Source organism: Bos mutus, chromosome 8 (assembly GCF_027580195.1).
Source record: "Bos mutus isolate GX-2022 chromosome 8, NWIPB_WYAK_1.1, whole genome shotgun sequence".
Lineage (NCBI taxonomy): Eukaryota > Metazoa > Chordata > Mammalia > Artiodactyla > Bovidae > Bos > Bos mutus.
The window spans coordinates 47130677-47152191 of record NC_091624.1 but is presented as its reverse complement, the minus strand read 5'-3'; the positions used below and the strand labels follow the sequence as shown (position 1 = coordinate 47152191).

The 21515-nt window shown below is 40.9% G+C and overlaps 1 long non-coding RNA gene across 2 annotated transcripts in view; it reads left to right on the top strand.

Moving 5' to 3' along the window:
* LOC138988884 (uncharacterized) overlaps positions 1-21515 on the top strand; it is a 486353-nt gene that overhangs the window by 367632 nt on the left and 97206 nt on the right. For both annotated transcript variants that reach the window (XR_011465111.1, XR_011465110.1), the window contains one exon: positions 9494-9618. This is a non-coding gene — a long non-coding RNA (uncharacterized lncRNA). The remainder of the gene's footprint in view (positions 1-9493; positions 9619-21515) is intronic.

The following is a 21515-nucleotide window of genomic DNA, read 5'->3' as shown; positions in this document are numbered from 1 at the left end:
TACCTCCTGGGCTCAGGCCTATGGACACTGTTCTTAAGTGTCCTCCCTTACCACACCTTTGTATTCAGCTTTGGTTATGTGACCCTACTTCTGTCTCATGGACATTTTCTTTTAAGTCCAAGTTTTTCCAAAATGAAAGGAAGGTTTATTCCGTGATTTTGGCTATTGCTCAGATAAGGGGTAAGAAATGTTGTCAGCCCATTGACAACTTACCTACCAAATGTCCTCACCTGAGCTCTGGAGGAGTTGCATTTCGGGGTTGGACTTTTATCTTCTGGAGGATTAATCCTGGAGACATGGACACTCAACCTGGTCTTCTAGTTGTGTGGGCGCATGAGCTGGACACCACCACCTCAGTGGAGTCCCAGAAACTATCGCTTGGATAGACATTTGTTTTTTTGGAACCCCGGGTCTGTTGAAATGTTTGTTCTCCCCAAATTAAACGGCAGGCTTTGACTAATTTTCTGTTCCTGGCACATCTCCAGGATCCAACCAGTATAATTGAGGTCCCACAGTAAACACGTTTTAGTGTAATCATATCTTTCTGTTATTTCATTCTTCATAGTGCTTTCACTTTCATCATATCTTATCAAGTTCTCTCAACAACACTATAAGGCAGTACTATACCCATTTTACAGACGAGGAAACAAAAACGCAGGTTCGCCTGGTCAGTGAACCATGATATTCAAGACTCAGCTTCAGAACTTTGCTCTTTTATAGCTACACTCATATAAAAAAAGAAATGCAAATATTTGTAAATGTTTAAAGTTCATTTTTATACACTATATATAAAATATATAGAATATTTTATACACTTGCAAGGATCTTATTTAATCCTTGCAAGTGTTCTGTAGAATAGGCGGAGCAAGTATTTTAATCCTCATTTTATGAGGGACAGAAACTCAGGCTCAGGCTTCCCAGGTGGCACTAGCAGTAAAAATCTCGCCTGCCAATGCAGGAGACATAAGAGACAAGGGTTCGATACCTGGGTCGGAAAGTTCCCATGGAGGAGGGCATGGCAACCCAGTGCAGTATTCTTGCCTAGAGAATCCCATGGACAGAGGAGAGGAGTCTGGCAGACTATAGTCTGCAGGGTCGAAAAGAGTCTGACACTACTTATGTGATTTAGCAAGCAGGGATTAGATACAAAAACAGCTTCCAAATTCATGCATGAAACACCTTCAGGCACCCCAGACTCTCTCATATCCCAGAGTTCTTGGAAGCCTCATACTGAGAGTAAAGATACAAAATATGTGGAAAATTGAATCTAACCAACAAGCTAAGGGTAACAACTGGCTGAGATATTTAAGATATAAGAATTAAATGGTAGAGACCTTCATTTTGTTCCCTGAGGACACCAGATTTTAGAGATGGATAGTGTGTAGAAACACCCGCAGTGTATTCCGAGGGCAGAGTCAGTGAGTAAAGGAGATTTTATCCCTCATCTCGGTTCCCTATTCACTGTCTATCCTCATTGTCAGGAAGCTTCTTTTTTATTTGTAAATGAATTCCCTCTTGCTGCAATTTGAATCCTTCTCCTCTTGTTCTGCCCCAGGGGAGAGGAACCTGGTTTGTCTCAAGCCTTTCCTTTCTGTTTCGCTCTGGCTAGAACAGGGTTGTCTGGGTTTTAGTTCCCCTATTGCCTCTGCATCCTCGCCTTGAATAGTTCAGTAAAGGAAGCCCTCACCCTTCAGCTTTTGAGAATTGAAGTAATTCATATGAAAGCCACCCTTACAAAAAAAAATAATAAATGTTATTTACTACCACCCAGTGTCAGGTTGGAAGAATTCCAGTTAGTGACAGGCTGTAGGTTCAAGCTGACACCAGGACACGGAGTAGGGCTGGAGGTCTTTTGCCTCCCAAAGCTGGATTCTGACGTGTGGTCATGCCTCTGTTAGCATGTAAGCTACACTTGGACCTAGCCAAGCGTTCCTGTCCTGGGCCCTGGAAGGGCTCGTCCCCTCTGCCTCCGTGAGGATTTGTTCCTGAAGGGAGGTCACCTGGCAACTCCTGACTTGGAATTTTCTCCCCTCCTCACATAGAATAATTTATGGCAATCCCCAAAATAAGCTCCTTAAAATATCCAAACGTTGTTATTGTTAGGTTTTTTCCTTTCTTTCCCCCTAAGCGTTTTACATCCAGGCCTCCATCAGGCAAATTTCGGATAAAAGGTGATTAGTGTTTTGGCAGAATTTTCATGAGGCTTTCTCTTGTATTCCCGCCAAAGAGCTTGCCAGGCCCAGATTTGATTAAAATGGCAGTGGGCTCTGCTACTTGAATGTAATTAGAACCATTCATTAAAGCTTTTGCTGACAGTTTGGCAACCTGTGCATTTTTTCAAAGTATGGCCAGCAGCCCGTGGAAACAGCTCAGGGGAGGAGCAAGGGCCCAACAAACAGCACAGGCCAAGCTCTAGGGACGGGACATCCTCCACGGCCAGGAGCTTTCTGCATGGCCAGGCTGGCATTCACAGCGATGGAGAGCTCGTTTAATTGGATTAAGGGGGATGGGAGGGCTGCCTTCTTAAGGAAGCTGAAGCTAAGCAGAAGGTTTTGCAGTGCATTTCAAAGAGAATTCAGTGTGCTTAAGTTCTAATGACACGCACTCTTGAACAAACCCATCGCCCAAGCACATAGCTGCCCCAGGCCATCAACCACTTTCTAACAAGGCGAATGTCCTATTCTTTCTACCTCTGGTGCCTCATACAAGGTCTGACACTTACTAGACACTCCGTAAATGTTAATGAATAAAGAACAGAGGAGAATTTTTAAAAGAAAATTATTTATTTTGACATCAGTTTTCAGAGGTGGGGGTCTCCCTGCCTCCACCTTGCTTTCTCCAATCCATTTGCCACAGTGATCTTTCTAAAAATTCCAATCTGGCTGTCATTGCACTGAACTATTTCAATGGCTCTCATTATCTTTAGCATGGTATATGGGGATCTGATGTGCTCCTTGATTACCTCCCTGGCTTAAGCTGTCATCACCTCCCCTGTCTTTTGTGCTTTGGTCACTACGAATTCCAAGTAGTTCTGACCTAGTCTATTAAACTTTCACTTTTGCACGAGCTGCTGCTTCTGCCTGAATGCTCTTATGCTGCCGTGTCTCCATCTGATCCACTTCTGCATATCTGGAGTTCTTTGCCCGAATGCCATTCCCTCCATGTAATCTTCCTTGTGTAACTCAAAAGTTTTCCAGAACAGTTTTTCTGGTCCCTGTCTTTGTGACCAGCATAGTTTACTGAAATAGTCTGGTGTATATGTGTCTCAGTCCCGCTAAGACAGGGACTAGGCCTTATTCACCTCTGAATCCTCAGAGCCTGGCTCAGGACTTCAATATGATCAATGCTCAGTAAGAATGGTTAAATATCGTGAATCTGACTTGATTTCTAGGTCTCAACCATTGTGCAAAATGATTATGATGTCATGTTTTAGCTCGCAGATGGTTGGTTCTACCCTTAGCAGGTGGTATCTTTAAGACAGTTCACAGAATAGGAAGGGAGGGGTGTGCTTGGCTCCACAAAGACACCTCATGCCAGGGAATCACAGCCCAGTGGGATGATTCAGTTCACCGTGCAGATCCTCCAGCACCCATTCCCTGCCTCGTCACTGCACTCTTTTGCTTGGGGGCTCCCCACTTGGCATTGTCCATCCTGACTCCAGAAAATGCCTTTGGTTTTACTTCGTTACTCTGATTTGACCTCTTAGAATGCTGTGTGTCCATTTCAGTCACACTTTATCACACCCTGCCATCCCATTTCACAGGTTGCATAATCAAGTAAGAGAGGTTAAATGACAGCACTGAGAAAGTCAATGATACAGTCAAATCTTCAGATATTATGTGATATTACGTGTACCATGGCCACACGGAGAAAGGAGGAGATGGTGCCCCAGTCATTCTTAGATGTAAAGAACAAGGTATCTGAAAGATTTTAAAGTGTGATTCACGACTGAATTGCAGTGAAATGAGTTTGAAGTCACCTGACTTTGGCAGTAATCTTAATTACCCTTTGTACCCTGGTGCTATGCCTGTTGGCAGCAGTTGGGTCCATTGCCCTGTTTTGAAAGCATGCTGCTGCTGCTGCTGCTGCTGCTAAGTTGCTTCAGTTGTGTCCGACTCTGTGCGACCCCACAGACGGCAGCCCACCAGGCTCCCCCATCCCTGGGATTCTCCAGGCATAATCCTGTCCAATTTCAATAGACAGGTGATATTGTTATTGGGACAATGTGACATGCAGTACTCAGAAACTGTCATGCCAGCACAACAGATTTATTGTTCTTGTGAAAAGCAAAGTATATATATATATATATATATATATATATATGTATATATATACACATACATATATACATATATATACATATATATGTGTATATTTGTGAAAGTGTTAGTTGCTCAGTCATGTCTGACTCTTTGTGACCCTATGTACTGTAGCCCACCAGGCTCCTTTGTCCATGGGATTCTCCAGGCAAGAATACTGGAGTGTGTAGCCATTTCCTTCTCCAGGAGATTGTCCCAGCCCAGGGATCAAACCTAGGTCTCCCACCTTGCAAGGAGATTCTTTACCATCTGAGCCACCAAGGGAAGCCACCACCACCTCATCTAAATATATTTATATATATTCACACACACACATATATATACACATATATAATACACATATATTGAATTATATAGGTAGATAAGTTTCATAAATATATAAATTATACAGATAGATACTTGTTTACCTAGATATATGTCTAAATAGATATTAAAGAGATATTCTAAAAGCTTGGGAAAAAATGTAGAATGGAGGACTCATATGAAGGGGACACTTTCACTTATTTATATACTTCATTGAGAGAATTCAAAATGATATTTTTACTTTTTAACATTATTCTACAATTGTTTAGCAATTTTACTTCCAGTATTATATCCTAAGATGATAACTGAACAATGTATGTGAATTACATACATGTATAATAGTGTTCATTACAACTGCATCTGTGTACATAATAACAAACATTGGAGATAATATAAACATTCAACCATGGGCACTGATTAAATAAACCATGATATTTCCTTAGAACAAAGTTCATGGAGCCATTAAAAATAATCTTGTAGAAATATATTTATTGACATGTGAAGTCATTCACAATATATTGCTGAGTGAAAAAAAGATGAAACAATATACACATTATGATATAATTTTTGTTTACTAAATGCACATGCATATAGAGAGACAAAGTTTGGAAGGGCTACAACAAAATATTATCTGTAACTTATCTTTTGGAGATAGGTTGAAAAGTGTCTTAATTTTCTTTTCATTGTATGTATTTTCCAATTTTCCTACAATGAAAAGAAATCACATTTATAATAATTTAAAAAGTTATAAATCAGAATTGTGCCGCCTGGAGTTCAGCACAAACATGGGCCTCCAACTGGGGCTTTGCCATTGCCAAGGAAAGCGGAGAAACCAACTGTTTGGTTTCACACATGATGTTGGCGAGACTGCAGCCAAGGGCAGCATTTGTGTATGAGTGTGACCATTGAGACCAGTGCCCGGGAACTTGATCATCACTCACGCCCACGTCCTTTCCATACTGTTCCCAGTCTGGTTAAGATGCTGCTCAGAAGATACATATTTCACTAAGGAAAGAAAAGTCTGAATCAAATTGTTTTTTTTTTTTTTTTTTTCCTCTAGCTGCACCACGTATTTGCACCAATATTTATCCCATCTGTTCTGAGAGTCTGCTCCCCTCTACTTACCAAAACTTTCATCAGCTCCCCATCATTTATGAAGTCTTTGGCCTGGCACGTAAGGTCTTATGAGGTCCGCCCCCAGCTTTCTTTCCCAGCTGTCTCTTTCCCTCCCATTGCCTTTAGGTAACTTCTGCTCAAACCAGTCGGGACTGCTCACCATTTTCTAAGGGCTCAAAATCCTTTCAGCTGCCACCATCTAAAACCCGACCTGACTTCTAGAGGAAGGAAGTGTGTTCTCTCATGTAACAGGGATTCCAGAGATTGGGCGGGCTACAGAGATGACTGATTCAACAGTTCATCGATGCAGTTGAGGACCCCACCCCTCTACACTGCCATTCTTGATAATGGATTCAACCTTAGACCAGAAGCAATTGGCTCCAGCAGCTCCTAGTATCATACCCACACATGGTGATGTCTTGAAGAGAGAGGAACACCATCTTTCCTGTGGTTTTTTTCCTTGGGCTAGAAAACTCCCCCTCATCTCTCATTGGCCGGAAACAGATTGCATGCTGTTCTCAGACTAATTGCTGACAATCATGAGGGGCATTACTCTTCAACCAGTCAGGGCCATCTTAGAGCTGGGAGAGGAGTCAGTCTTCCTGACACATGGAGCTGTGTGATAGAAAGGTGAATGTCTGAAAGAAATTTGACGGTCATTTAGGAAGAAGGGGAATGCTGGATGGCCACTCCACCAAACTGACGTATTCTTTTCTGTCTCATGTACTTGTTCACACTGGTTCCCCTGACTGGATTGCCCTTCTTCCTAATTCTTCTTGTTCAGATTTTAGCATTTTGTCCATCTTTCACAGCTTGACTCAGTCTACATCTCCCATGAAGACTCTAGTCTCCCCAGCTAGCTGTAATGTCTTTTCCTCTGGAATTAAAACTGCAGTATGTTTTATTTATTTATTTTTACTAATCGCCTTTAACATAGTCTGCTATATACCATGGTTATATGTGAGTGTCTCTGTTTTTTAAACATACTACGCATTACAAGATGAATCAATGCATTTGTTAGCAAATTATTACTCAAGGTCAGTGTGACCAATGTGTAGTTTCCTATGCAAGGCATGGTATATGTGCTCGATTCTTTCCCATGTGTACGGAAGATAGAATTGATTGTAGCATTATTTTTAACTAAGCCTGCACTCAGCCTCAGAACCATTCTCAGCATGGTGCTCCAGGAAGCTATTATTAAATGATTAGGGCTAATGCTGCGAACAAAACCTATTTGCCATTTTTGGCCTAATATATATAAGATACAGGTCAGTCTTCAGGGGCAAAGGTGAGAGTCGGGTGGAATAGAAACAGAGATGAGCAATGCATAGTTCCCTAGATCCAGGAACCTAGAGCTGAGGGAAGAAGCATACACAAATTCTTCAAAAGCGAGGCCTGAAGTGGAGAGTGATGTGGAGAAGTCCTCACAGTGATCTGTGCAAATGTGGGATCTTAGGGAAGACTTCCTGGAGGAGGGATCTCTCCAGTTATTCTGTGTTCAGTACACACACTTAACCAACCACCTGGTCTGAACATTAGTTTGTTTCTTTAAAGAATTTTTTTTATCTTGACCTTTTAATTTTACTGCACTCTTGTCATAGCCCTGAGATAGAGGTGAGGCAAGTACTTGTTCAATATGATTAATAATACTAGAATGAATAGCCAAGTAGTCAAATTTTCATATATTTTTAATTATTCACATAGGATAAATTCCTAGAAATAGAATGGCTAAGACAAAGAGTATGTACATCTTAGGGATGTACATATATATTGTTTGGGATATACATGTATATTCATTCTTTTTGGAGTCTCATTTATGTAAATATATCATAGCTTATTCAATTAATCATTGGGTAAAATAAATCATATTGTAATAAGTAGCCTTGTACCTATTATTTTTTTCTATTTTTTTCCAGTGTGTCTTTGAGTTAGCATCCTAGAATTGGAATGTTTATGTCAAAGGATAAATACATATATGATTTTTATAAATATTAACAAATTCCCTTCAGTGGAGATGATATTTTATATTCCTGCCAGCAATGTGTGACAATGTCTGTTTTCTAAATCTTATCAATAGGCAAACTTTTAGAATGGTATTTCATGTCCTTTTGAATTGTTTCCTTTATTTCAAGCTCTGTTAAGCATCTTTCATATGATTAGGAGCCATTAGCATTTTTTCAATGCCAGTCTTGCTCATTTTTCTATAAGCAAGAAAATAATCATTTTCATTTCTCTTTGTATTTCTATTATAGTTTTTATATATGAGGAATATTAACCTGTTTTAAGTTCATGTTTTTTCACCTTGTCATTTGTCTTTTACTATTTTTTGATGTATTTTTACAGTGTAAACTTTATTTTTTTAACTTTTATGAAGACAAGTATATCAATCATTTTCTATGGCCCCTTAGATTTTGAACATGGGTTGAAATGTTTTCCCATTCCTGTTTTAGAATTGATCCATGCCTTTTTCTATGGTTGTCTCTTTTTTCTTCCCTTTCTTTCTCTCACTCTCTCTTTCTCAGTCTCCAGCCCACCGCCCTTCCCTCCTGCCCTCTCTTTCTTTCTTTCTCCATTTACGACTCTGATTCAGTTAGAGTTTATCCTGGTATATAATGTGAGGAAGGGACCAAATTTTTACCTTTTCCCTTTGGCTATCCATTATCCCAGGTAATCTTTTCTCTGTGATTTGCTTTATCACACAACATTTTCTTTTAAATTGGGCCTGTATCTAGATTTTCTATTATCTTCTATTGGCCTATTTATATACCAATACCACAGTTTAATTATAGAACCTTTTAAATATGTCTAATACTTGATAGGGCTATACCCAATCCCCAATTGCTCTTATTTTGCAGAGATTTCCTAGTTACTTTTGCCTGCTTATTTTTGAAGTGAACTAGGTAATCAACTTGGAGAAGGCAATGGCAACCCACTCCAGTACTCTTGCCTGGAAAATCCCATGGACGGAGGGGCCTGGTAGGCTGCAGTCCATGGGGTCGCTAGAAGTCGGACACAACTGAGTGACTTCACTTTCACTTTTCACTTTCATACATTGGAGAAGGAAATGGCAACCCACTCCAGTGTTCTTGCCTGGAGAATCCCAGGGACGGGGAGCCTGGTGCGCTGCCGTCTATGGGGTCACACAGAGTCAGATACGACTGAAGCGACTGAGCAGCAGGTAATCAACTTGTCAAGATTTGAGGGAAAAAAAAAAAAACACCTGATGATATTTTTATTGGGATCATGATAAATTTGAAGAGAACAGGTCAGTTATTTTGTAAAATGAGTGTCAATTTGATTGATATTCAATTTACTCATAATTAGATTTAGGGAGAAAGCAATGGCACCCCACTCCAGTACTCTTGCCTAGCAAATCCCATGGACAGAGGAGCCTGGTGGGCTGCAGTCCATGGGGTCACTAGGAGTCAGACATGACTGAGCGACTTCCCTTTCACTTTTCACTTTTCACTTTCATGCATTGGAGCAGGAAATGGCAATGCACTCCAGTGTTCTTGCCTGGAGAATTCCAGGGACACAGGAGCCTAGTGGGCTGCCATCTATGGGGTCGCACAGAGTCGGACACGACAGAAGCAACTTAGCAGCAGCAGTAGCAACAGCAGCAGCAACAGCAGCAGATTTAGGGAAAGCTATTGATTTTCATATGTTGGCTTTTATAATGTGCTACTGCACTACATTCTTCCATTGTTTGTCTTCTATTTTCCTACTGTTTTTCTGATATCTCTTGGATTTTCCAGGTAGAGAACCAGACCAGCTGCATATACCTGCTGCTGCTACTGCTAAGTCACTTCAGTCGTGTCCGACTCTGTGTGACCCCATAGACGTCAGCCCATCAGGCTCTCCCGCCCCTGGGATTCTCCAGGTAAGAACACTGGAGTGGTTTGCCACTTCCTTCTCCAATGCATGAAAGTGAAAAGTGAAAGTGAAGTCACTCAGTTGTGTCCGACTTCTAGCGACCCCATGGACTGCAGCCCACCAGGCTCCATCATCCAAGGGATTTTCCAGGCAAGAGTACTAGAGGTTGTTTTATCGCTCCCTTTCCAATTATCATGCCTCTGTTGTCAGAGATCCAGGAGGGTATTTGGACCTTGCCCTGTGAATAATGCTTAAATCTTTTCTGACTGCCTCCTACTGTAGATTCACAACTTGGGAAGGACTAACAATTTCCATGAGGAATTTGCTTTTCCCAAAGTGTATCAAGTCCCCAAGTAAAACAGAGTTCAGTGAGGGAAGGAGAGAGTTGTTTGCTGCAGCGTACAGAGATGCGTTCATTGTCTGTAACCATTTAGTAAGAATTCATTATGTGTCACAGGTTCTGCTGGGGATAAGACTTTAAAAAGGTCAATTAGCAGATGGGGAAAACATTTCATTTAGGCTCTATTTTATATCACAGGTGAATTATTCCAATTATAATAGATGGTCAAATACAAAAGAAACACCAAATATAAACATAAAAACAAAAACCATAAAACTTTCAGAAAAAACTTCCAGGGTAAAGCAAGGAAGGTTACACATGGTTAAAGAAGTCACAAAGAACAAACACTGGCAGATTGACTACATAAAAATTAAAACACTTTGGCATAGCCAAAATTAAAATGCAAGCCATCAGAAAGGATAAAAAGTTAACATTTACTTGGAAGATACACATAAATTGAAACAAACAAAAAACCCCCACTAAGAATGACCTCAGTACCTAAAAGAACAAGGAAATGGAAACTAAAACCATAATGAAATATGGACTTTTTGCTTATTAAAATTAATTGTGTGTGTGTTATGGTAGAGAGAAATGTTTTGATTTTAAAGCTGGGTGCTGAAATACCATAAATGGGAAAGCCATTTTTTTGGAAAAATAAATCACTTTGTTGGGAAAGAAAGCCCCCGGGCATGGTCTGTTGAGAATTGCTCTGTAGAGCCATGAGGGAAGGAGTTTGAGTTTAGGGGACGATGGGTGTGGGTATGTGAGGGGCAGTTCTGAAGGGGATGGGATAAGAAAGACCGAATAATGAAAGTCATAGCAAAAACACTGGAGTGGGTTGCCATGCCCTCCTCCAGGGTATCTTCCCAACCCAGGGATCCAACCCTGGTCTTCTGACTTGTAGGCAGATTCTTTACCATATGAGCCACCAAGGAAGCCCAAGAATACTCGAGTGGGTAGCCTATCCGTTCTCCAGATATCTTCCTGACCTAGGAATCAAAGCTGTGTCTCCAGCATTGTAGGTGGATTCTATACCAGCTGAGCTACCAGGGAAGCCCCCACAAGGAGAGGAGAGGGAAGCAATTTGATCTCTGGGGAATGGCTTATGAAATTTGTGGAGAGTGATGTGGCTTCTTCTGTTAAATTTTAAGTTCTCTGCTGAGCTATATGCCAGAATCCTCAGTAAACATCTACTCCACACGACTGCCATGGGAATTTACAGTGCTTTAAGGACATCAAGAAAAGGGGGCTATTTGGGTTGAGACATAACCTAAAGAAGGAAGCAGGCCCAGGAGGTGAGAGGCAACTGAGATTGAATGGCAAAGCTGGCTGCTTCAAACAAAAAAGATAAGAGATAAAAGCATTTTTATATTAATAATAATAATAATAAAAACATGGCTATACTGAAAACCAAAAGGGAAAGTTTTAAGGGGCAGGAATAAGGGCCCCCAGAGTGGTCAGGAGTGGTTGAAGCCATTTGGCCCTCAGAACCTGATGTAGGGGCTGGGACCACAGTGTATGAGGCAGGCATTTGTCTTGGGCTTGGCAGGGATGTGCCCACCATCAGAGCACATCAGCACAGCAGTCAAACTCATGGTTCTTGAAGAGTGGTCCCTGAGCCAGTGGCAGCTGCATCCCCCAGAGAAGGTGTGATGAATGCCAATTCTTAGGTCCCATTCCAGAACTATTGGACCAAAAGTCTGGGGGTGAGGCCCTATATCTTTTATAACACAGGGATTCCATTACACATGAGAGTTTGAGAACTGGTTTAAACTATACCTCAGAGGGGAGAATCCAGTAGTTATTATTTATTCATTCATCAATGTATTTAACAGATATTTATTGAGTGCCTGTTGTATGCCAGACATGGTTATAGACTCTAGGAGTACAGAAAAGACAAGAATAGAGTCCTAGTTCTGGTACCATCTGATAAGGATTTTAGCATTTTCTTTCAGCCATTCTCACATGCCTCATACTATGTTATTAACTCTCTTTCCAGTTTGTCAAGGCTGAAATCCTTAGTGCCCTTCTTTTATTCTCATACTCCACCTCAGGAAATCTTGTTGACTCTACCTTCAAAATATATCCAGAATTCAGTCTCTTATTATCACTCCACTGTCCTTACCTTGGCCCGAACCACTGTTATCCACAGTAAATGAAGTGAGAGATGGCGAAGCTTTGAACCAGAATCAGAGAGAAGGGTGGAGCAGCGATCAAGTAGAGCATTGTTTCAACACTTCACCCAAGTGACTTACGTAAAGTTCAAGTCGCACTCTTATCCTAAATACCTATATGACTTTGAATTTCACTCAGAGCAAAAGTCCATGTTCTTAGAGTAGTAGACAAGGGTCTCTGAGGCTGTGTGTGATTATCCCCCACTCTCACATTAGTGTTAATTCTGCAGCTTTGTAGGTCACCTCGCTGTGCTGTTCTCTAACATAACAGAGAGACCCCGACTTTGTGGCCTTTGCACTAGCTGATTCCTCTGTCTTGAACACTCTTCTCTCACACGTTTGCATGGCTAATTCACTTATATCCTTCAGGTTTGGGGCCAGATGTTACTTTCTCAGTGGCCTTATTTTAAATGGTCTTATTTAAAACTATAACACCATGCTTACTCCTTATAGTCCTGACTCCCTTCCTACTGCTCACCATTGTTTCCATAACCCTAGATTCAAGGATGTGATACAGTTTACTTATGCCTTGTCTGTATCCTCCATTAGAACAAAAGCTCTCTGAGGCCAAGATCTTTCTCTATTCACTTTCTGCTCTAAACCAAGTGCCCAGAACATTGTTCAGCATGTAGTGGGCACTGAATAAACATTTATGGAATTAATAAATAAAATATTTCATGCTGTATATTGCTATTATAAGTCAGATTTCTTTTAAAAAAATTTTTTTAGCTTTTTTTTTATGATAGTTATTCAAAAGCAGAGACATTACTTTGCCAACAAAGGTTCATCTAGTCAAGGCTACGGTTTTTCCTGTGGTCATGTATGGATGTGAGAGTTGGACTGTGAAGAAGGCTGAGCGCCGAAGAATTGATGCTTTTGAACTGTGGTATTGGAGAAGACTCTTGAGAGTCCCTTGGACTGCAAGGAGATCCAACCAGTCCATTCTGAAGGAGATCAGCCCTGGGATTTCTTTGGAAGGGATGATGCTAAAGCTGAAACTCCAGTACTTTGGCCACCTCATGCGAAGAGTTGACTCATTGGAAAAGACTCTGATGCTGGGAGGGATTGGGGGCAGGAGGAGAAGGGGACGACAGAGGATGAGATGGCTGGATGGCATCACTGACTCGATGGACGTGAGTCTAAGTGAACTCCGGGAGTTGGTGATGGACAGGGAGGCCTGGCGTGCTGCGATTCATGGGTCGCAAAGAGTCAGACAGCACTGAGCAACTGATCTGATCTGATCTGATCTGATGGCTATTTATCTCAGGGCTTCAGGAATTAGTTGTTATGTAACTATTTGACATTCTGCCACTTTGTTTACCTTACTTAGCTTTTAGGTGGATTCCTTTGGATTCATAGAAAGTGATTTTTCTCTTTTCCTTTTCTATGTTAATTCCCTTTTGGGGGCATCTGTATAGAGAATCCTTAATGCAGTTAAAAACTATAATGTTCTATTCTTTTGGGAACATGCCTTTCTGTGGTTTTGCCACTGAGAATGATATTAACTTGCTTCTACACGTATTTTCAAATCCTAAAAGATGATGCTGTGAAAGTGCTGCACTCAATATGCCAGCACATTTGGAAAACTCAGCAGTGGCCACAGAACTGGAAAAGGTCAGTTTTTCATTCCAATCCCAAAGAAAGGCAATGCCAAAGAATGGTCAAATTACCACAGAATTTCACTCATCTCACACGCTAGTAAAGTAATGCTCAAAATTCTCCAAGCCAGGCTTCAACAATACGTGAACCGTGAACTTCCAGATGTTCAAGCTGGACTTAGAAAAGGCAGAGGAACCAGAGATCAAATTGCCAACATCCATTGGATCATTGAAAAAGCAAGAGAGTTCCAGGAAAACATCTATTTCTGCTTTATTGACTATGCCAAAGCCTTTGACTGTGTAGATCACAACAAACTATGGAAAATTCTGAAAGAGATGGGAATACCAGACCACCTGACTTGCCTCCTGAGAAATGTGTATGCAGGTCAGGAAGCAACAGTTAGAACTGGACATGGAACAACAGACTGGTTCTAAATTGGGAAAGGATTACGTCAAGGCTGTGTATTGTCACCCTGCTTATTTAACTTAAATGCAGAGTACATCATGAGAAACGCTGGGCTGGAAGAAGCATAAGCTGGAATCAAGATTGCCAGGAGAAATATCAATAACCTCAGATATGCAGATGACACCACCCTTATGGCAGAAAGTGAAGAAGAACTATAGAGACACTTGATGAAAGTGAAAGAAGAGAGTAAAAATGCTGGCTTAAGGCTCAACATTCAGAAAACGAAGATCATGGCATCCAGTCCCATCACTTCATGGCAAATAGATGGGGAAATAGTGGAAACAGTGACAGACTTTATTTTGGGGGGCTGCAAAATCACTGCAGATGGTGACTGCAGCCATGAATTTAAAAGATGCTTGCTCCTTGGAAGAAAAGTTATGACCAACCTAGATAGCATATTAAAAGCAGAGACATCACCTTGCCAACAAAGGTCCATCTAGTCAAAGCTATGGTTTTTCCAGTAGTCATTTATGGATGTGAAAGTTGGACTATACAGAAAGCTGAGCGCCAAAGAATTGATGCTTTTGAACTGTGGTGTTGGAGAAGACTCTTGAGAGTCCCTTGGACTGCAAGGAGATCCAACCAGTCCATTCTAAAGGAAATCAGTCCTGAATATTCTTTGGAAGGACTGATGCTGAAGCTGAGACTCCAATACTTTGGCTACCTGATGCAAAGAACTGACTCCTTGGAAAAGACCCTGATGCTGGGAAAGATTGAAGGAGGGACAAGGGGACGGCAGAGGATGAGATGGTTGGATGGCATCACTGACTTAATGGACATGAGTTTGAATAAACCCCGGGAATTGGCGATGGACAGGGAGGGCTGGTGTGCTGCATTCCATGGGATCACAGAGAGTCGGACACAACTGAGCGACTGAACTGAAGTGAACATGCATTTTATCTGTGTGTCCCTGTGTGTGTGGTGTGTGTATACCTGCTCTTGCTCTTCAGAAATGCACAAGTATTTTTACCAAGTACATAGCTTTATGTGTCTCCTGAGAAACACTGCTGTCTACTAGAAATATCTGAGCTACCCGATTTACAGTTGCTTCTGTCTCACTGAATGCTTGAGCTGTTTCCCATCTCCATGCCAGATTTCCCTCATCTGTAAAATGTGAACTTGGATGAGCTAATCCAAAGAGAGCTGTTTCTTATCACTCCAGTGTAGCCACAAAACCTAATTTTTGCTGCTTTGTCTATTGAAGTGATAGATTAAGCTAATAATTTTCCTTGTGTTGAACCAATTTTGCACTTTTGATGGAATCATTCCTTACTACAGTCTCTGGCATGTAAACAATGGTCCATGAATGTGTGTTGAAGAAACACCATCATGAAATTTTTGAATAGGAAGAGGCTAGGTTGAAATCTAATTTCTCCAAACAATATGCTGTGAGATTTAGAGTCTCAGTGTCATTTTTTGAAAAGGAAGATACTTATCTAAAATATTTATTGTGACAATTATATGAGATTTTAAAAGTGCAAGAGCTTTGCAAACTGTAAGATGCTATGAAAATATTATTACTATTATTATTATTGCAACAAAATATTAGAACTTACTAAAGTCAGTATACTTTATCAGTATTACCAGTTGAAAGAGCACATCTGATTTTTTTCTGCTATTTTAGCTCATGATATGTAATCTAAATACATCTGGCTTTCAAGCACCCCCACCCCCATATCCACTGCTAAATCTAGTTTGCCAGATTATTGATATGCTTCCTAGGACTTCATGTCTCCTGTGACCCTGTCACAAGAACCAAGGGCTTCCATATTTTGGCAGATGTTGTGCCTGGCAGATAGAAGGACTTAATACTAATTAACCACTGATTGACTGTCTGACATGGGTATTGGCATTTTTGGGGACTTGGGTGAGGAATTGACAAAAATCACATTAACTGTAGTTATAATTCTCCATTTCTGTCTTTCATACAAGTTGGCATATGTATTTTCATCAAAGGCAGTGGTGGTGACTATCAGAGTAAGATACTAAGCCGGTGAAAATATCTTAAAAAGATAACCAGCTGAAGTGAAAATACCTTTCAATTGAGGGTTAGAAACCCCTGATTTTTCTCACTCCAACTCCGCCTCTGGCTGTGAGAATCTGGAGCAAGGGTCTTAACATCTTTACCTTGGTTTCTTCACCTTTATAAGAGTTGTAGTGAAGATCTCAGGAGCCTTCCCAGCTCTGAAAGTCTATGATTCTAGTTAAGAGAATGGAATCTCACCACTGAAAACTCTTTAAACCACCCAAATAAAAGTTAATAAAATTTAAAAGATAAAATGGTAATATCACTCTAAAGCAGAGTAGAGTTAAAAAGGAGTCTTAACACATTTAAAAAGTAATTAGTTGAAAAAAGGCACCACATGCAAAAGCTAAGACCCAAACACAACCTGAGAGCTATTAAAACAATGAACACTTCCCTGAGCGTAAAGTAGTTGACTTTCAATTCTATAAAGAACTGGGGGAAGAAAAGTTAATTAAATTCTCAGTTTTTTAAAACCAGGTAAAACAAATTCAGCGTCACAGTAAGCCACATTTTAAATGGTTTACAGACATTAGAATTAATTTAGTGCAGCCCATGGACTGCTGGCAGTGGAGGCTACCAGAGTTAAGCCTGCTCTTGGAATCCCACCTGTCATCTCAAATAACAGGACACTGGAGGGGCTATGTAAGGCTGGGGAGCCAGCTTGGCGGAGGTCCCCAGGCCAACCTCCTTCTATAGTGATTCCTCGTTCAGCTGGAGCCTAGAACTTGCACAAATTCCTACTGGTCAGAGGGGAGGAGTATCACACAACTGACCCTAGCACAACTCCTCCTCTCCAGTTGATCAGAATTGGACATGCTGACAGCTTCACATACCTGCCAGGTTTGGAACTCACAGCAGCTCGTTTCCTGGCAGTTGATAAAAGCCTGGAGCAAATATGTCTGAGAAGAGCTTAGGCAATGTGTGAGAACACTTGATCTAAGCCCTCTGACAGCCTGGAGAAATGCTGAGAATGCCTTACACAGCTTGTTAGCGGGAATCCACAGGCCTTCCGTCTCGCGTCTGGGTTTACAAAGTGGTTACCTATGAACAGGAAGTATGAAAACAAATGAAGCAAGCTGACAGAACAACTTGAATCAACACCCTGATTTATCTTGACCTGTTCTCTCTTCTACCTGAACAGAACCTCTTGTCTCTTTTTATTTCTATACAGAGGGACTGTACTGTACAGGAACATAAACCTCAAGGGTACATCAGTCATTCATTTGTTCAACAAAACATTTATTGAGCATCTTCTGTGTGCCAGCACTGACCTAGGCACCAGTGAACTTTTAGGTACAGATTTCTACAACATCCTTTTTTATTATACATCTTCATCAGTACTGTTTTTACTCTAGCTGGAATATCTGTAACACACACACAAACACAACACTTCAAAATCAATTCTCAATGTGTTTTTCAGTTCAGTTCAGTCGCTCAGTCGTGTCCGACTCTTTGCGACCCCATGAATCGCAGCATGCCAGGCCTCCATGTCTATCACCAATTCCCGGAGTTCACTCAAACTCACGTCCATCAAGTCGATGATGCCATCCAGCCATCTCATCCTCTGTCGTCCCCTTCTCCTCCTGCCCCCAATCCCTCCCAGCATCAGAGTCTTTTCCAATGAGTCAACTCTTCGCATGAGGTGGCCAAAGTACTGGAGTTTCAGCTTTAGCTTTAGTGTTTTTACTTTGACATTCATATATCTGGTCTAGACAATATTCACTTGAAAACTGCAGTAGACTTGAATTTATTATTTGTTGTCCAATCCACATTTTAACAACATTAAGAGAAATTAAGATGTTGTGGGAGCTGCTAACCAAATATGAAGGGAGATTTGACATACCAAGTGCAAGGCATGGCATGGATGTAAACTTAGAGTGTTCAGAAAAAGCATCCTTTGACAAGGGATGTTTAAACTGAGCCTGGAGTAGGAGAGGAGTTTAGCAAATGGAGAGGAGGAGAAATAACATTCCAGGTAGAGGGAACAAAAAAAATGAGGAAACAGATTTCAGGGGGAGAACAAGTAATTATGTCACATGATACAGAAGGGTGAAGGAGACAAAAGTGCAGGAAGGGGCTAGAGATGCAGATGGGGAGCAGATTCTGTTACTGCAGCAGACTAAGGGGGTGATGTCCCCAGATTTTTATTTTCAAAACACTACCTTGGACTTCTGGTAAGAAGTCTGTTTACTAGAGTGCCCATTTTATAACCTATTGTTGTTGTTCAGTCTCTAAGTTGTGTCCTACTCTTTGCCACCTCATGGGCTGAAGTATGCCAGGCTCCTCTGTCCTCCACTATCTTCTGGAGTTGGCAAAAACTCATGTCCATTGACTTGGTGATGCTATCTAACCATCTCATCCTTTGCCGCACCCTTCTATTTTGCCTCCAACTTTTCCCAGCATCAGGGTCTTTTTCAATGAGTTGACTTCACATCAGGTGGCCAAGTATTGGCGCTTCGGCTTTAGCATCAGTCCTTCCAATGAATATTCAGGACTGGTTTCCTTTTGGATTGACTGGTTTGATCTCCTTGCAGTCCAAGAGACCCTCAAGAGTCTTTTCCAGCACCACAGTTCAAAAGCATGAATTCCTCAGCGCTCAGCCTTCTTTATAGTCCAACTGTCACATCTGTACAGGACTACTGGAAAAACCAAAGCTTTGACTATATGGACCTTTGTCGGCAAGGTAATGTCTCTGCTTTTTGAAACACTGTCTAGGTTTGTCATAGTTTTCTTCCAAGGAGCAGGCATCTTTAAATTTCATGGCTTCAATCACCATGATTGAAGTGATTTTGGAGCCCAAGAAAAGAAAATCTGTCACTGCTTCCACCTTTTCCCCTTCTATTTGCCATGAAGTGATGGGACCTGATGCCACGATCTTCATTTTTTGAATGTTGAGCTTTAAACCAGCGTTTTCACTCTCCTCTTTCACCCTCATCAAGAGACTCTTTAGTTCCTTTTCATTTTCTGCCTTTAGAGTAGTATCCTCTGTGTATCTGAGGTTATTGATATTTCTCTTGGCAATCTTGATTCCAGATTATAATTCATCCAGCCCAGCATTTTGTATGATGTACTCTGCATAGAAGTTAAATAAGCAGGGTGACAACCTTGACATACTCCTTTCCCAATTTTGAACTAGTCAGTTGTTCCATGTAAGGTTCAAACTGTTGGTTCTTGCCCTGCATACAGGTTTCTCAGGAGAATAAGGTTGTCTGGTATTCTCATCTCTTTAAGAATTTTCCAGTTTGCTGTGATCCATACAGTCAAAGGCTTTAGCATAAGTCAATAAAGCAGAAGTAAATATTTTTCTAGAACTTCCTTACTTTCTCCACAATCCAACAAATATTGGCAATTTAGCCTCTAGTTCCTCTGCTTCTTTGAAACCCAGCTTGTACATCTGGAAGTTCTTGGTTCACGTATTTCTGAAGCCTAGTTTGAAGGATTTTGCACATAACCTTGCTAGCATGTGAAATGAGTGAAATTGTGCAATTGTTTGACCATTCTTTGGCATTGCCCTTCTTTGGGATTGGAATGAAAACTAACGTTTTCCAGTCCTGTGGTCACTGCTGAATTTTCCAAACTTGCTGACCTAATGAGTACAGCACTTTAACGGCATCATATTTTAGGATTTTAAATAGCTCAGCTGGAATTCTGTCACCTTCACTAGTTTTGTTTTAGTGATACTTCCTAAGGCCCGCTTGATTTACACTCCAGAATGTCTGGCTCTAGGTAAGTGACCACACCATCATGATTATCTGGGTCATAACCTATTAAAATAATCCAAAGAACATAAATAGAGAAGAAAACTGCATCTGCAATAAATAATAGAGCTACAAACTTCCAAGTCATAGGCACAAGAGATTATCTGCCAAATATCAGAATATCAGTGAATTGGGGATCAATTTGAAGAAGGATGCTGAGAGATGATATATAACCCTCCAGACCTCAGCATGGTCCAGATTTCTCTACAAGTAAATGAGATGGAGGGCTTCCCATGTGGCACAGTGGTAAACAATCTGGCTGCCAAGCAGGACACCTGATTTTGGTCCCTGAGTCAGGAAGATTCCCTAGAGAAGGAAATGGCAACCCAGTCCACTATTCTTGCCAGGATAATCTCATGGACAGAGGAGCCTGGTGGGCTACAGTCCATGGGGTCACAAGAGTCGGACATGACTGAGCACGCATGCATGTAAACGAGATGGACATTAAATGTGAGTCAGGCTTTTGTTGTGAGCCAGATCTGCATCCTATCTGGACGATCTGCTCAGCTGAAATGTGAAAAGAATAAAAATTAAGAGACAGATTCCCTGAATATCTTCAGAAACACTTCAGCTGCTTCAGATCACTCTTCTTTCTTAACAATAAAAAGTGAAAGTGTTAGTCCCTCAATCATGCTTGACTCTTTGCAACCACATGGACTAAAGCCCACCAGTCTCCTCTGTCCATGGAATTCTCCAGGCAAGAATACTGGAGTGGATTGCCATTCTTTTCTTCAGGGGATCTTCCCAACCCAGGGATCAAACCTGGGTCTCCTGCATTGCAAGCAGATTCTTTACCATCTGAGCCACCAGGGAAGCCCTTCCTAAGCATACCACACCACTTTTGAGAAAATGGAAGACTAGGTAGAATGACCCCCCCTCAAAGACAGGTGAATAAAAGACCCACAATGGACCACACGAATAGACGCTACAAAAAGAAAAAGAATGAAGAAAGTTAAGAAGTGAAAATCAGATTAGGAATTCACATCTGACATAGAATCATTCCAAGTTATAAGGGAAAATTACTCCAGAATATAGAAAAAAATTCAGATAAATCTTTTCTCCCTCCAGAGAAGTTAAAAAGTACATGGCCCCTTAGAAAAGGAAGGTACTAAAGAGAGAAAAAGAGCTCAAGGAAGAGATTCTAAGATGGCCAAAGGAGAAAAAGGGAGCTGACAATGTTTAAGAAAGAAACTAAACACAACTGTAAAACCACTATAGAAAGAGGAGTCACCTTAGAAACTGCAATAATCAGAACATGCGTATAGCCAAGAAAATGGTAAGAAGATTTTTATAAATTAGAAAGAAAAACAATGGACATGGAAGATAAAAGAAAACCAACATAACGTATGAGAGTTTCTGCAAAAGAGAACATGAGACATAAAAGCATTGCAAGATATCATAAAAGAAAACTTCTATAGACCAAGAGCTGAACCTGCAGGAAAACAGAGCACTCATTTCAGAAAGGAAAAAAAAAAAAAAAAAAAAACCACTCAGAATAAAAACTCTTGAGGCATATCTTGAGTTACTGCAATGAAAAAAAGA